This window comes from Notamacropus eugenii, chromosome 1 (genome assembly GCF_028372415.1).
Source record: "Notamacropus eugenii isolate mMacEug1 chromosome 1, mMacEug1.pri_v2, whole genome shotgun sequence".
In the NCBI taxonomy this organism is placed as follows: domain Eukaryota; kingdom Metazoa; phylum Chordata; class Mammalia; order Diprotodontia; family Macropodidae; genus Notamacropus; species Notamacropus eugenii.
In genome coordinates this window covers 24,513,460-24,525,788 of record NC_092872.1, presented here as the reverse complement: position 1 = coordinate 24,525,788, position 12,329 = coordinate 24,513,460, and the positions used below count along the sequence as shown (strand labels likewise).

At 38.2% G+C, this 12,329-nt stretch overlaps 1 protein-coding gene across 5 annotated transcripts in view; it reads left to right on the top strand.

Annotated features, from left to right (window-relative positions):
• ADAMTSL1 (ADAMTS like 1) overlaps positions 1 to 12,329 on the top strand; it is a 1,091,970-nt gene that overhangs the window by 515,149 nt on the left and 564,492 nt on the right. The gene's annotated exons all lie outside the window — the stretch shown is intronic.

Below are 12,329 nucleotides of genomic sequence, written 5' to 3'. Positions count from 1 at the left end.
AATCAAGGACTAGGCTGAAAATGTAGTATAAAGTTTTACTATCTATTACATTATAGGGAAATTTGTTATGGTTTTCTGTGATTTAGATAAGCATAATATAAAAAGAGAAAAGATGAATTTTCTGATAACTCCCACAATCTCCTTCCCCAAGCACTGCTCTAATAAAGCATTTACTGGTTGGTTATCATTATTCTACAATATAAATGGATTTTGTTATTTCATAGACAGTCAATTAGTAAGCATTTATTAAGTACCTAGCAGAAGCATGGTACTAGCTAAGGACTGAGGGCAAAGAGACAAAAATGAAACAGTCTCTGTGTTCAAGGAACTTAAGTCTTCTCTGGAGAAACAGCATGTACACATAAAAATTAATGCAAAAAATATCAGGTGACTTTGGCCAGCAGGTAAATGAGTGAAAGGAGAAAAAGATGCTAGCAGTGGGGGAAACTCAGAAAGGAATTCTAAGAGCAAGAGAGGTGAGAAGGATACATAAATTAAGACCTTTGGGAGACCCTATACAAAGCATGGATAAGGGAGATAAAATATTGCATGCCAGAAATAGCAAGTGGACCAGTTTGGTTAGATCATAGAGTCTATGAAAGGAGGCAAAGCATCTGAAGAAGTAGGATAGAGATAGACTGTGGAGGAATGTCATAGATTTGTGTTTTGTGCTGGAGGCCGGAGTAGAGCATTTTGATCAAGAAAGTGATGTGGTCAGATCTCTGTGTTGGAATTATCACTTTTAGCAGTTGTATGTAGCATGGTTGGAGAAGGGAGACACTTGAGGCAGAGAGCAACTAGAAGACTATTTCAGTAGTCCAGAGGGGTCAGAACTAAGCTGGTGGCACCATGAGAAGAGAAAAGTGGATGGCTGCAAGAAACTGGATAGAAGTTGACTAGATAAGACCAAGGAACTGATGGACTCTGTTGGTTGGGGAGGCAAGGACAATTCCATAATTTGAGCTTGGGTGACTGGAAAGATGGTAGCGCTCTATATAGAAATAGGGAAGTGTGGGATTGGAGTGGGCTCAGAGAGAAAAAACTTATTGTTTTAAGTGTGTTAAGTTGGAGATGGCTTTGTGATATCTACTTTTAAATGTCTAATAAGCAGTTAGTAATGTGAAAGTGGATCTGGGGTGTGAGCCTAGGGCTGGATCTTTATAGAGAAGATAACTGAATTCTTTGGAGCCAAGGTGGTCACACAGTACATAAAGAGAGAAGAGGGAAATTATAAAGCCTTGAGTCAAACCTATAGTTTGGCGTTGGCGCTGATATTTAGCTATCAAAGAAGACTAAACATGAGCAGTCAGAAGAAAACGACCCCAACAATCCTGAAAGGAGAATCTAAGATGATAGCTATTAACTGTAATCAGCTCTTTCTCAATGCATCTCTTAGCTAGGCTGAGTGATGTGCCCTTTCCTGAGTCTAAGTCTCTACTCTGCCCTCCATTCCATACTGTCAAAAAGTCTTTGAATTGCCTAAGAAAGGACTATTGAGGAGGGGAAGGGAAGACAACAGAAGAGTGGAGATGTATTTGAGGTATCTATCTCTTTCTGCTCTCTAAATCTGTTTCCACATGACTCTGTAACCTAGGGTGAGTTTTCTACAGTTCCAATGACCAATCTTCTTGGCTATTTAGGAGCTTGTAATTAGACTTGTTAATAAAATTAAAAGTATAACATTCTGAATTACAGCTCTGAGCCCTACACTAGGATAAAGAGAACCAGAGCTGTTAGTTCAAACCTCTCTCTTGTTTACTTCTGTATACTGCAAGTTTTTCAGCAGTTTTCTCCATTTTACTCTTTCTGTGTATAATTAATAACAGACATGAATCATAGAGAAGTTACAACTGGTCTTATTTTTATATGAAGCAAAGTCAGGAATTAGAGCTGAAAAAAATGGCAATTAAGTGGCATAGTGGATAGAGTACTGAGCCTAGAGTTAGGAAGACTCTTCTTGAATTCATGTGGCCTCAGATAATAGCTGGGCAACTCTGGGCATGTCAACTAACCCTGTTTGCCTCAGTTTCTTCTTCTGTAAACAGACCATGAGAAGGAAATGGCAAATCACTCCAGAATCTTTGCCAAGAAAACATCAAATGAAGTCACAGAGTCAGACAACTGAAACTACTCTACAACAATGAAAAAGATATGGAGAAATTTGAAAATAAATCTCTGCCATCTGCAGGAATTATCACGAGAGAGAAAGGTTAAAGCTTGTAGCTTTTTAAAGATCCCAAAGAGTAACAGTTGAGGAAGCTTCAATCTATGTAAGTCATGCCTATCAGAAGTATTTTTTTAAATAAATTTCTGTTTTTTAAATAAGTAGAGTTTATGACTGCTGGAACCATGCCTACAATGCTCAACCTCTGGTCTCTGAATTTGCATTGCAGAAATGCCTGCAGGGCTTCTCTCCCTCCCACTTATAGCAAATCTACCATAGAGTTTGGTTCCCTGAAACTGCATCTTTCAATCAAATGTGCTGGGTGCCTCCTCCTTGAAATTTCCCCCTCATTGTCAACAGACATGGCTTCCTCTGCCTGACCATAATTCAATAGGCAGGTACAACTTTCTGGCCATGCCAGAGAGGGAAGCATGACTTCTGGGAGGTGGGGGTCCTTAGCAGCTTCCCAGAGTTGTCATCTGGCACCATATCTTCTTACCCAAAACCAGGCCCCAAAGTAAAACCTCAACTCAAAGAATTTATACCTTTTTAGAGCCAGAGGGCATCACAACCTTTTGACCCAGTGCCTTAATAGAAAAAAACAAAAGGTACATGGGTCTCTCCTACAAAACAACTCCCCTAATCAAGCTTCCCACAGTAGGCAGGCCCATCAATGAATGAAAAAGATCTTTAATCACATTAAAATAATTAACAATACAAATACATACATTGTTTCTAGTTAAAGAAATGCTTGTTTCTGTACCTCACTCCATGTAAAGACTTTACGGTTGATAAAGGCATGTGTGTTCGTCCTGCGTTGCTGAAGAAGACCATGTCATCAGAGAAATGATGACATGACTTGCACTTGACTTTGTTTTGAGTGAGGGAGGGCTGTGCAGGTCACCAGCCTCACTTCTCCTCCAGAGCCATCTGAATCCAGTGACCAGATATTCATGAGGATGACTGGAGATGACCCAGGATGAGGCAATTGAGGTTATTTGACTTGCCCAAAGTCACACAGGTATTGAGTGTCAAGTGTCTGAGGTGAGAGTTGAACTCAGGTCCTCCTGACTCCTGCACTGATACTCTATCCACTGCACCACCTAACTGCCCAAAGGCAAGCTTGGAATCTTGATAAAGGCAAGATTCAATCAGAGGCACTTGATTATACTAAAACAAAAACACCAAAAGATTCTATTTTGATTGCTGTCACAAGAACTTACTTGTCCCTTTGGACTATAAGTCCCAGAAGTCTATGCAGCTGCCCTCTGGGAAACCTCTCTCTGCCTCAAAGTCTCTTTAGGAAGAAATCATGATAACTTTCCATAGGACAGGTGAGTGTAGATAAGAGTTTGCCTGTGAGAGGCAGGGGTCCATCAAGTCAAGTGAGTACTACCTTTTTTTAAAAGAAAGGTGTTTTGGGTTTTTGTTTGTTTTTAAGGCTCTGGAAGATGTGTGCATCATTTTGGGCAACTGAGTCAATAGAGAGGGAAAAGATTAAGATGGGGGAGAGGAGCAGAGGATGAGAAAACAGCTCATTTAAAACTCATCACTATTCGCACATCAGAATAAATTTGCTTTTATTTTTAAAATTTCCATATAGAACCAGAGAAATAACATTAAAAGTATCATTTGGTCAAGGCTCTCTTGATTTTTAATGGAAAATTTCCATGACTTCAAAAGCTATGAACAACACTGCTCTAAAATGATGATAATAGTAGCGTCCATTTATATGGTATTTTATATACATTATTTCACTGGATTCCCACAGTAACCCTAGCACATAGGTGGTACAAGCGTTATTATCCCAACTTTATTTATAATTATATTTATTTATAAATAGATAGATATATATATTTATATATATAAAATATATATAATATATATTTCTATAAATTTATATGAGGAAACTGAAGTGACTTTATATTATGTGCTAATAAATGATGGGACTAGAACTTGTAGACCACTGGGTAGTACAGTGGAAAAAACTAGATTCGGAGCTAAGGATTTGGATTCAAATTTGAATTCCACCTTCTATGACCTGTGTGGCCCTGGGGAAGACTGCTGCTACTTCTAACAATAATAATCAAGTGCCTTAATGTTTTCAGAGTGCTTTACAAATATCTCATTTTATCTTCACAACTGTAGGATAGATCTCATTATTATCCCTATTTTACAGATGTGGAAATGGAGGCAGACAGAGATTAAGTAACTTGCCCAGGATCATGCAGCTAGTGAGTATCTGAGACTGAATCTAGGTCTAGCACTGACATAGAGTTGTAATTAATAAAAATGGCAGCAATATAATAGCTAACATTTGGATGGCACTGACTATGTACCAAACACTGTGTTAAGAGCTTTCCAATTATTATTTCATTTGGTCCATCAACATTACCTTCCATAGGTGCTATTATTAACCCTCTTTAACAGATGAGGAAACTGAGGCAAGCAGATGTTAAGTGACCTGCCCAGGGTCACTCAGAATTGTCAGGTGTTCCTGACCTTATGCCTAGTGATGTATGTATGCACTGTGCCACCAAGCTACATAGAATGAATGAATGAATGAATGAATGAATGAATGAATGAATAAATGAATGTGTGAATTACCAAATTTATTTTAATTATTCTCATTAACCATTAATATTGTTGGACTTGGCACAGAATTACTGTAGCATAAGATTTTTTTTTATAAAGAATTACTGATATTCATTTTATTACGAAGGGAAATCAAGGCAAGGTACTCAAAGTTAACCTCCTATGCACATTTGCTTTGTTTTGCTTAATTGGTCATCTCTGCCCAAGTCCCAATACTGTTGCTTCTGCTTTTGCTACTTTTTCATGTACCCCAGCGCCACCCCAGTGAGGCGAAATTGGAGGGGAAAGTAAGAACTTTTAGAAATGCGCGATTGGGAGCCCACAGGCCATTGCACTGCATACTCAGTTGCTCTGGACATCAGGAGTAGGTAGCAAGAGCCACATCTTAGACTCAAGGAGCCTTGTTGCAACAGAGAGTCTAAGACTGAGTTGGAATCAAAAGAAGTGAGGTTTAACCCTGGCTGGCCAGCAGTGTAACTCAACAGTGATGAAAAATGAACCAGAGAAGGTGAAATTCAATGCAACTAACCAAGCATTTTTCAAATACCTAACAAAAGTAGAGAGTACGGTGTGAGATTATTGGGGGGGATGGGGAGGGGGGTTTCACAATTTAGATAAGATCTCATCCTCTCCACTTCAATTCAGTAGACATTTCTTAAGTACTTATTAAGTCCTAATCACTGTGTTTGCAGCTGGGGATATACAGACAAACAATGGAATAGTCACTTACCCTCAAGGAATTTATGTTATACTAAATTGTAAGCCTTTCTGAGTTTACAATATAAAGAGACATAAAAGCATCAACTTTACTATTACTTAATCATAATCATTAACGGCCTTTAGAGAGCTGCAAAACAAAAACTTGGCAGACAGCAGCCAGTCAGATAACTTAAAAACCTAACTCCTCAGTTCTTTGTGCCTAAGGAGGTTCAGCAGCTGGATCCAGATGAGTTAAGCTCCGCAATTCACAAAAGATAAGAAAAGTATCTCAGGCGATGGGTTGGCAAATTCATGAGAAGTTATTATAAAATGTTTTTGAACATATTTGAATATAGTTTTATGAAATACAATATAATGTTGAAGGCAAGATAAGGCTCATAATAGAAGGGATATTATATTGTAAGGTGTTTTTGGGTTTTTTTTTTGGTTTAAGCCTCCACTTTTCCAGCTGAGATTCACTGATATCCCCCTCTGAGCAATTATTTCTATATAGTTTGCATTTAATTATGTAAAAACATGTTGATTCCCCCAAAGGCATATAAGCTACTTGGGAACCAGGGCAGTTTGGGGATCACCAGTGTTTAGACCAGTGCCTCACACATAGTAGGCATTTAATAAATGGTTGTAGAATTGATGGTGATGAATTTATATGATTTAACTCTAAGTGACGTATGCAAGGAGGATACTAAACAACAGGACAGAATCACCTGAATTTCTCTGGGACTCTTTATAAGATAACATATTATATCATGACAAATGGAGCTTTGGACTGAGGATGAAAGGTTTAGCCTCATCACTTAAAATGGTATTGAATTCAAGAGTGTGCAGCCTCTTAAAGAGAAGTAAGGAAAATTTAATTTGCAGGCTTGGAGACTTGTTTGTGTTACACTCAGAAATCACTGCTTCCTCCAACTTTGAATCCCCTGGAGTACCTCAAGGAGAAGTAAGAGAGACAACATCAAACCCAACTGGTTTAGTTTTCATGCAGCGAAAGACTAGCGCAGGATTCAGATATTTTCGTGAGCACATGAAAGCTCTAGAGACTGTGTAGCTCAGTGAATAAAGGATTGGCTTCCAACCAAACCCAACTAAGTGAATTTGGTGCTCTCAGCTGAGTTTACAGCAAGTTTTAGCCTGCATTACAAATTCATCATGCACAATTATGCACAATTTGGTACAACTGCCAATCCTTGCTTAGGAGAGGGCCTCCATTTAGGACTCAAGGAGAGAATGACATGCTTCTTAGGGCTAGAGGGAAAAGCCCTGTTAGGTCAAGGCAATGTCACCTATAGAGAGGGATCATGTAAGAGAGTTATCAAGGATTCTTTGGATTTACCAGCAACCTACTGCCACAAGTAAACTGTAAACAGTTGCACAGGTCATCATCTCTTTCATGGAATTTTCCTTGATCCCCAAAGTTGGAAAGAAATTTTCCCCATTCATACCTAAACCTGGACTCACTTGTTTTTATTCCTTGCATATACACTTATATCATTTGCTTTTATGTTTTATTATTTTGGGGGGTGGTAGAAGGGACTGGACCTGGGATTCCACTGACAACCCATAGTGAGGAAACTCACTCTATCAATGCAATTAGGCAACTCTTCTAAATTTTATAATCTAGAGAGTTGTCTGGGGCCCTGAGAGGGCTTTGTCCAGAATCTTACACATTCACGATGTCTCAGAGGTAGACTTTGAACCTGAGTCTTCTGAACTAATTATAATGCTTTCTCTATTTTACTGTCCTGTTTAATTGGACATTTTAGTTATTTGAGTCTATATCTTCCTGTACCAGATAATGAGCTCTGTAGCTCTAGGAGGATAAAGTTTTGCCTTATTTCCCTTTGTATCACTTTGCACCATGGCTAACCACTTAAATCAGGGGTTGTGAACCTGCAGCCAATTGGTTCTGAGCAGTTTGAGTACAGTCTGAGGTCTGCACTTGAGGACCTAGAGAGCCACATGTGACCTTGAGGCCACCGATTCCCTACCACTAGCTTAAACATTGTTGATCAATACTTATTCCAACATCAGTAGCACTTATTTGAAGTTCATTTTCTTATTCAAAGAAAATTAGGTGACAGTCATGATAATTACCGATGTTTCTAGTAATAGTAAAGTAGCCAGTAGTAACAACACTTATTTCTGTACTACTTGAAGTTTACAAAGTGCTTTTCTTACAATTCTATACAATTGGTATTAAGTATTATTTGTGCTTATGGGTATTAAATATTATTCTATTTATTTTATAGATGAGTAAACTGAGGCTCAGAGAGGTTAAAGGGACACATGTTACAGGGCCAGGATTCAAACTCAGATCTCCAGACTCAGAACACACCATGTTGCTTTAGATTCCGTGACGCTATTTATTCTTTTACATATTCCCTTAGTTCTAATTTCTATAGGTGAGGGCAGATCTGTGGAAAGTTTCTAATCTTTTCAAACATAGGGCTGTAAGGAAAGATGCAAAATCAGTTAAAAAGTAGCTAGGGGGAAAAAAACCACACAACTCTGATGAGGTGCCTAATAATTGGAACAAAAATATTACAGAACTCTAGAAATCTCAACTATTTCTACTATTGCTATAATGCAGAATAATTGTTAGGTTGAACACATTCCAACTCAGGAAATGAAAATTTTAGCAATTAAGTTTTTTTTTTTCTTTCCATGGTCAACTCCTCTTACATTCCATATATTCAACTTGGATTTGTTTTAATTAGAGGGAAACATGCCGAAAAGCAAAATCTTCCTTTCTCTGAGGAAGATTTCTTCCACAGTTAGCGTTTTGCTGGCCAGCTCCTCGCATACCAGATTAAATGATTAGTCTTATACAAATAATCCAGCCTGTAACTGAAGATTGGGCTGTGGGTTTCTTCAGATCTCATTAATGTAGCAAGGTCTAAGAGGCTGTGAAAGGCCAGTGTGGAATTGGTGATAATTACTTCATGGCTAAGGTTCCTTTCTTAAGAAAGTATCACATCAGCATCGGAGTTAAAACACTCTATAGAGTTGTTGGTAGCTTAATGATACTTTTAGAAAGCTCACAGGCATTTGGTTAACATCAATTAATATTGATCACTCCACAAATTCAAGAACCCCTTGCCTAGTGTATTAAAACAAGAAATCCAGGCTTTTAAAATTTGGACATTCCTCCCAGCCCAAGACAGGCATTTTGTTTCCATTTTGACCCCTTCTCTGAAAATTCTACCATTATATCAGCCAACTTTTTTCCACTTTTTAGAATAAAAGAATTCAAGGGGGAGTCAGGGAATGTTGGACTAACTCAGGAAAGGAAGCTAAGGTATGAGAGACCGATGAGAGGAAAAAATATCAATGCATGATTTCCTGAGTATAGGGTCTAACCATTTCCTTCCCAAGGAAGTCAGTACTCATTCTTCTAAGGGGATGTTAAGTGAAGAGGTATCCTGACAGATTATTGACTGTTACCAAAACTATACTTCTGGGTTCTCTCCAGTATAGAAGAAACAGTCATAAACTTGGCTGAGCGGAACATTTCAGGTTCTCTTTACCTATTAGTTGCTTTGAAGTACTTGATCTGGGTGATAACCTGAAACTTCATTCTCATATTTGTGATAGAGAAAACTTAATTTTTAAGGATACCCTTCTGATATGGTTGAGGAGGGAGAATGAACTAACAAAATTCTCCCCTCTAATATCCTACACCTCCATTGGACTTAGTTTTGGTTAGGAGTCAAGGTGTCAACTTTGACTCCTTTCCCACACCCACTTCACATATCTAATCTGTTACCAAGTCTTGTCCTTTCTGCCTTCACGTCTCATGTTCCCTTCCCTCTATTTATAGCCACCAACCTGACATTGATTCTTATTACTTCCTCTTATACTACTGCCATAGCCTTCTGCTTGGTCTCCCTGCCTCCAGTCTCTTCCCATCCCAAGCCACCCTCAACTTAGTTGCCAAAGTGATTTTTCCACAAGGTAGCCCTATCACCTCTTCCTCTCCCCCTCTTCTCTTCTCTTCTCTCCTCTCTCCTCCTCCTCCTCCTCCTCCTTCTCCTTCTTCTCCTTCTTCTCCTTCTCCTTCTCCTTCTTTTTCTTCTTCTTCTTCTTCTTCTTCTTTTTCTTCTTCTTCTCCTTCTCCTTCTCCTTCTCCTTCTCCTCCTCCTCCTCCTCCTCCTCCTCCTTCTTCTTCTTCTCCTCCTTCTCCTTCTTCTCCTTCTTCTCCTTCTTCTCCTTCTCCTTCTTCTCCTTCTCCTTCTTCTCTTTCTTCTCCTTCTTCTCCTTCTCTTTCTTCTTCTTCTTCTTTTTCTTCTTCTTCTTCTTCTTCTTCTTCTTCTTCTTCTTCTTCTTCTTCTTCTTCTTCTTCTTCTTCTTCTTCTTCTCTGTCTCACCTTGAGCATCAAATGTAAATATGCTCTTTAGCATTTAAAACCTTCACAATTTTACCCCTTTCTACTTTTCAAATATTTTATTATCCACCGAAACCTGACTTCCAATAGAAGCAGGCACAGGGCTCTCCATCATGCCCTTTTACTGGCTGTCCTCCATACACAGAATGTTCTCCACCTACTGATTTTCCTACTTGTTTTTTTTAAAGACTTAACTTCAGATCCCACATTCTGCAGGTCTTTCTTAACCCGCTCCACCCACTTCCAGTGCCTTCTTTCTACAGCTACCTTTCTCTTGCTCTGTGTGCCTGTTGAAAATACAAAGGTGTTTGCATGTGGTCTTCCCCTTTAGGATGTGAATTCTTTAATGTCAGGGACATGTTTTTGCTTTTATTTGTATTTGCAGCACTTAACACAATGCCTAGAACATAGTTAGCACTTAATAAATGTTCATTGACCAAGAAATAAAAAAGGAAAAATTAATCATTCAAGGAGTCCTTCTTAAGCAAATGAAGAAAGCCTAGGAAATGTATTCTGAAAGAGCTCACTAACAATTAAATGAAATGTAACAAATGTGCTGCCTCACAGTAGTGAGTTCCTCCTCACAAATAATATTTAGATGAAACTGGATGGCCACCTATAAGAGAGATTGTAAAAGGGTTTCATGAATTGAGTGGAAAGAATAGACCCAGATAATCTCCAAGGTACCTTCATCTTCCAAGAGGTTATTTTTCTAACATCAAGAAAAGAGGAATCTGATTTACTTTTTCCTTCCTTGCCTTCCACCTAGAGTGCTCCCTCTGGAACTTCTAGCTACCTACCTACATATCGGTAGCAAAGCTTGATATGTTCTTATTTGGGGAAGCAGGACAAAAAAAATTAACCTTGAATACTTGAATAATTGGTCATATAGAGCTAAGGTAGATCTATACATAAACATCTCATCTGTACACATCCCAGCTACCTTAAAGGTGAACGAAATGATGACCGCTCGCTTACCTCCCCATATCCCTGGTTTGCCCCACACTCCATCTGGTGGTTTGTTCTTTGACAAAAGAAAAAGACAATCAAAGCATTGCTATCTGGGGAGGACATTTAATAATGGGAAAGGCATTGTCAAACTCCTCCTTCGTTGTTTCACTCTGATCCATCCTTAAAGAACTAGCTCCAGTGTCATAGTTCTACTCATCTTTTCCTAAGCACTCCAGCTGAAATTATCTTTACTTATCTGGGCTTTACATAGAGTTTTATATCGGCCTTGTATTCATAGCCTAGGCTGCATTTCAGTAAGTAAGTAAGTAAATAAATAAATGTAGATATTTTATTAACGTGTTATTTTACCTTAAATACAATATATTATGAAGATAATATATTTTATAAAATAGAAGTATTTTATAAAGTAAAATGAAGTATAATATATTAAATCTAATAAGTTACATTCATATATATTGTATCTTCTCCAGCCCTATACTCTGAACTGTTTAATGGAAGGAACAATATTTTCATAATCAGATTATCGCTTCTAAGACTTTAATGTAGTTCTTTTTAACGTATCTGGTATGGGCTGTCAGATGAATGCACACCAGTTGTCTAGAGTAAGTAGGTAAAACACCTTCCCGACTGCATACCTGACCCCCAATGAGGCATTGCCTGCTTGCCTTTTTTTCTGCTAGGTTTCCTAAGCTGCTGTAACAAGCCAGGTTCCAATTTTGGACAGCGCTTTGCCTGGACTTCTTTCTTGCACATATACTTATTTAACCTCCCTTGTATTCTAGTAACTTATATAATACATTTTCCCATTAGCTTGTAAACTCCTTGAAGTTAGGACTGATGTTTTATCTGTCTTTGTATCCATTGTGCCCTGCAAATAACACATAATAGATATCTAAATATTTGTTGAATGAATGATAGATCATTCCCTCTCCTGGAGATTAAATTTGACAGGTGAGAACAATGCAACCTGCTGCTGGAATGACCACAACCACTTAATGAGCAAGCATCAGAATCAATTATGATTATTTAGACATACCATCCCTTCTTTCCTGCTCATTCAACACTGCCTGATAAATATCCATCCCCCTTCATTAAAAGGTTTCCTGGATGGCTTATGAGAGCAATCCAACATACAATCAAGATATTGCCCTATTGATAAAATCTAAACACCTTAGGCTGACAATTAAAGACAGCCATGAACTTGTTCCATCTTACCTTTCCAGACATTTCATACTACTCATCTTCATTCACCCTTCATACCAGCTAGACTTTGATGAACTTCACTAAAATATGACTGACTATCTGCTGTAAAATGAAGTTAGTCTCCAGGAATGCATTGTATCTTAAAGTTGCAAACAGTTATATTTACTTCTCACCTTAGTTACCTCGAGTAATAGTTTGATGAGTTGATTTTTCACACGGTTGAACATAATTTTAAGTATCAATATTCTTTTTAGTATATCTATTTTTGTTAAGTCTTTCTCCTTCTG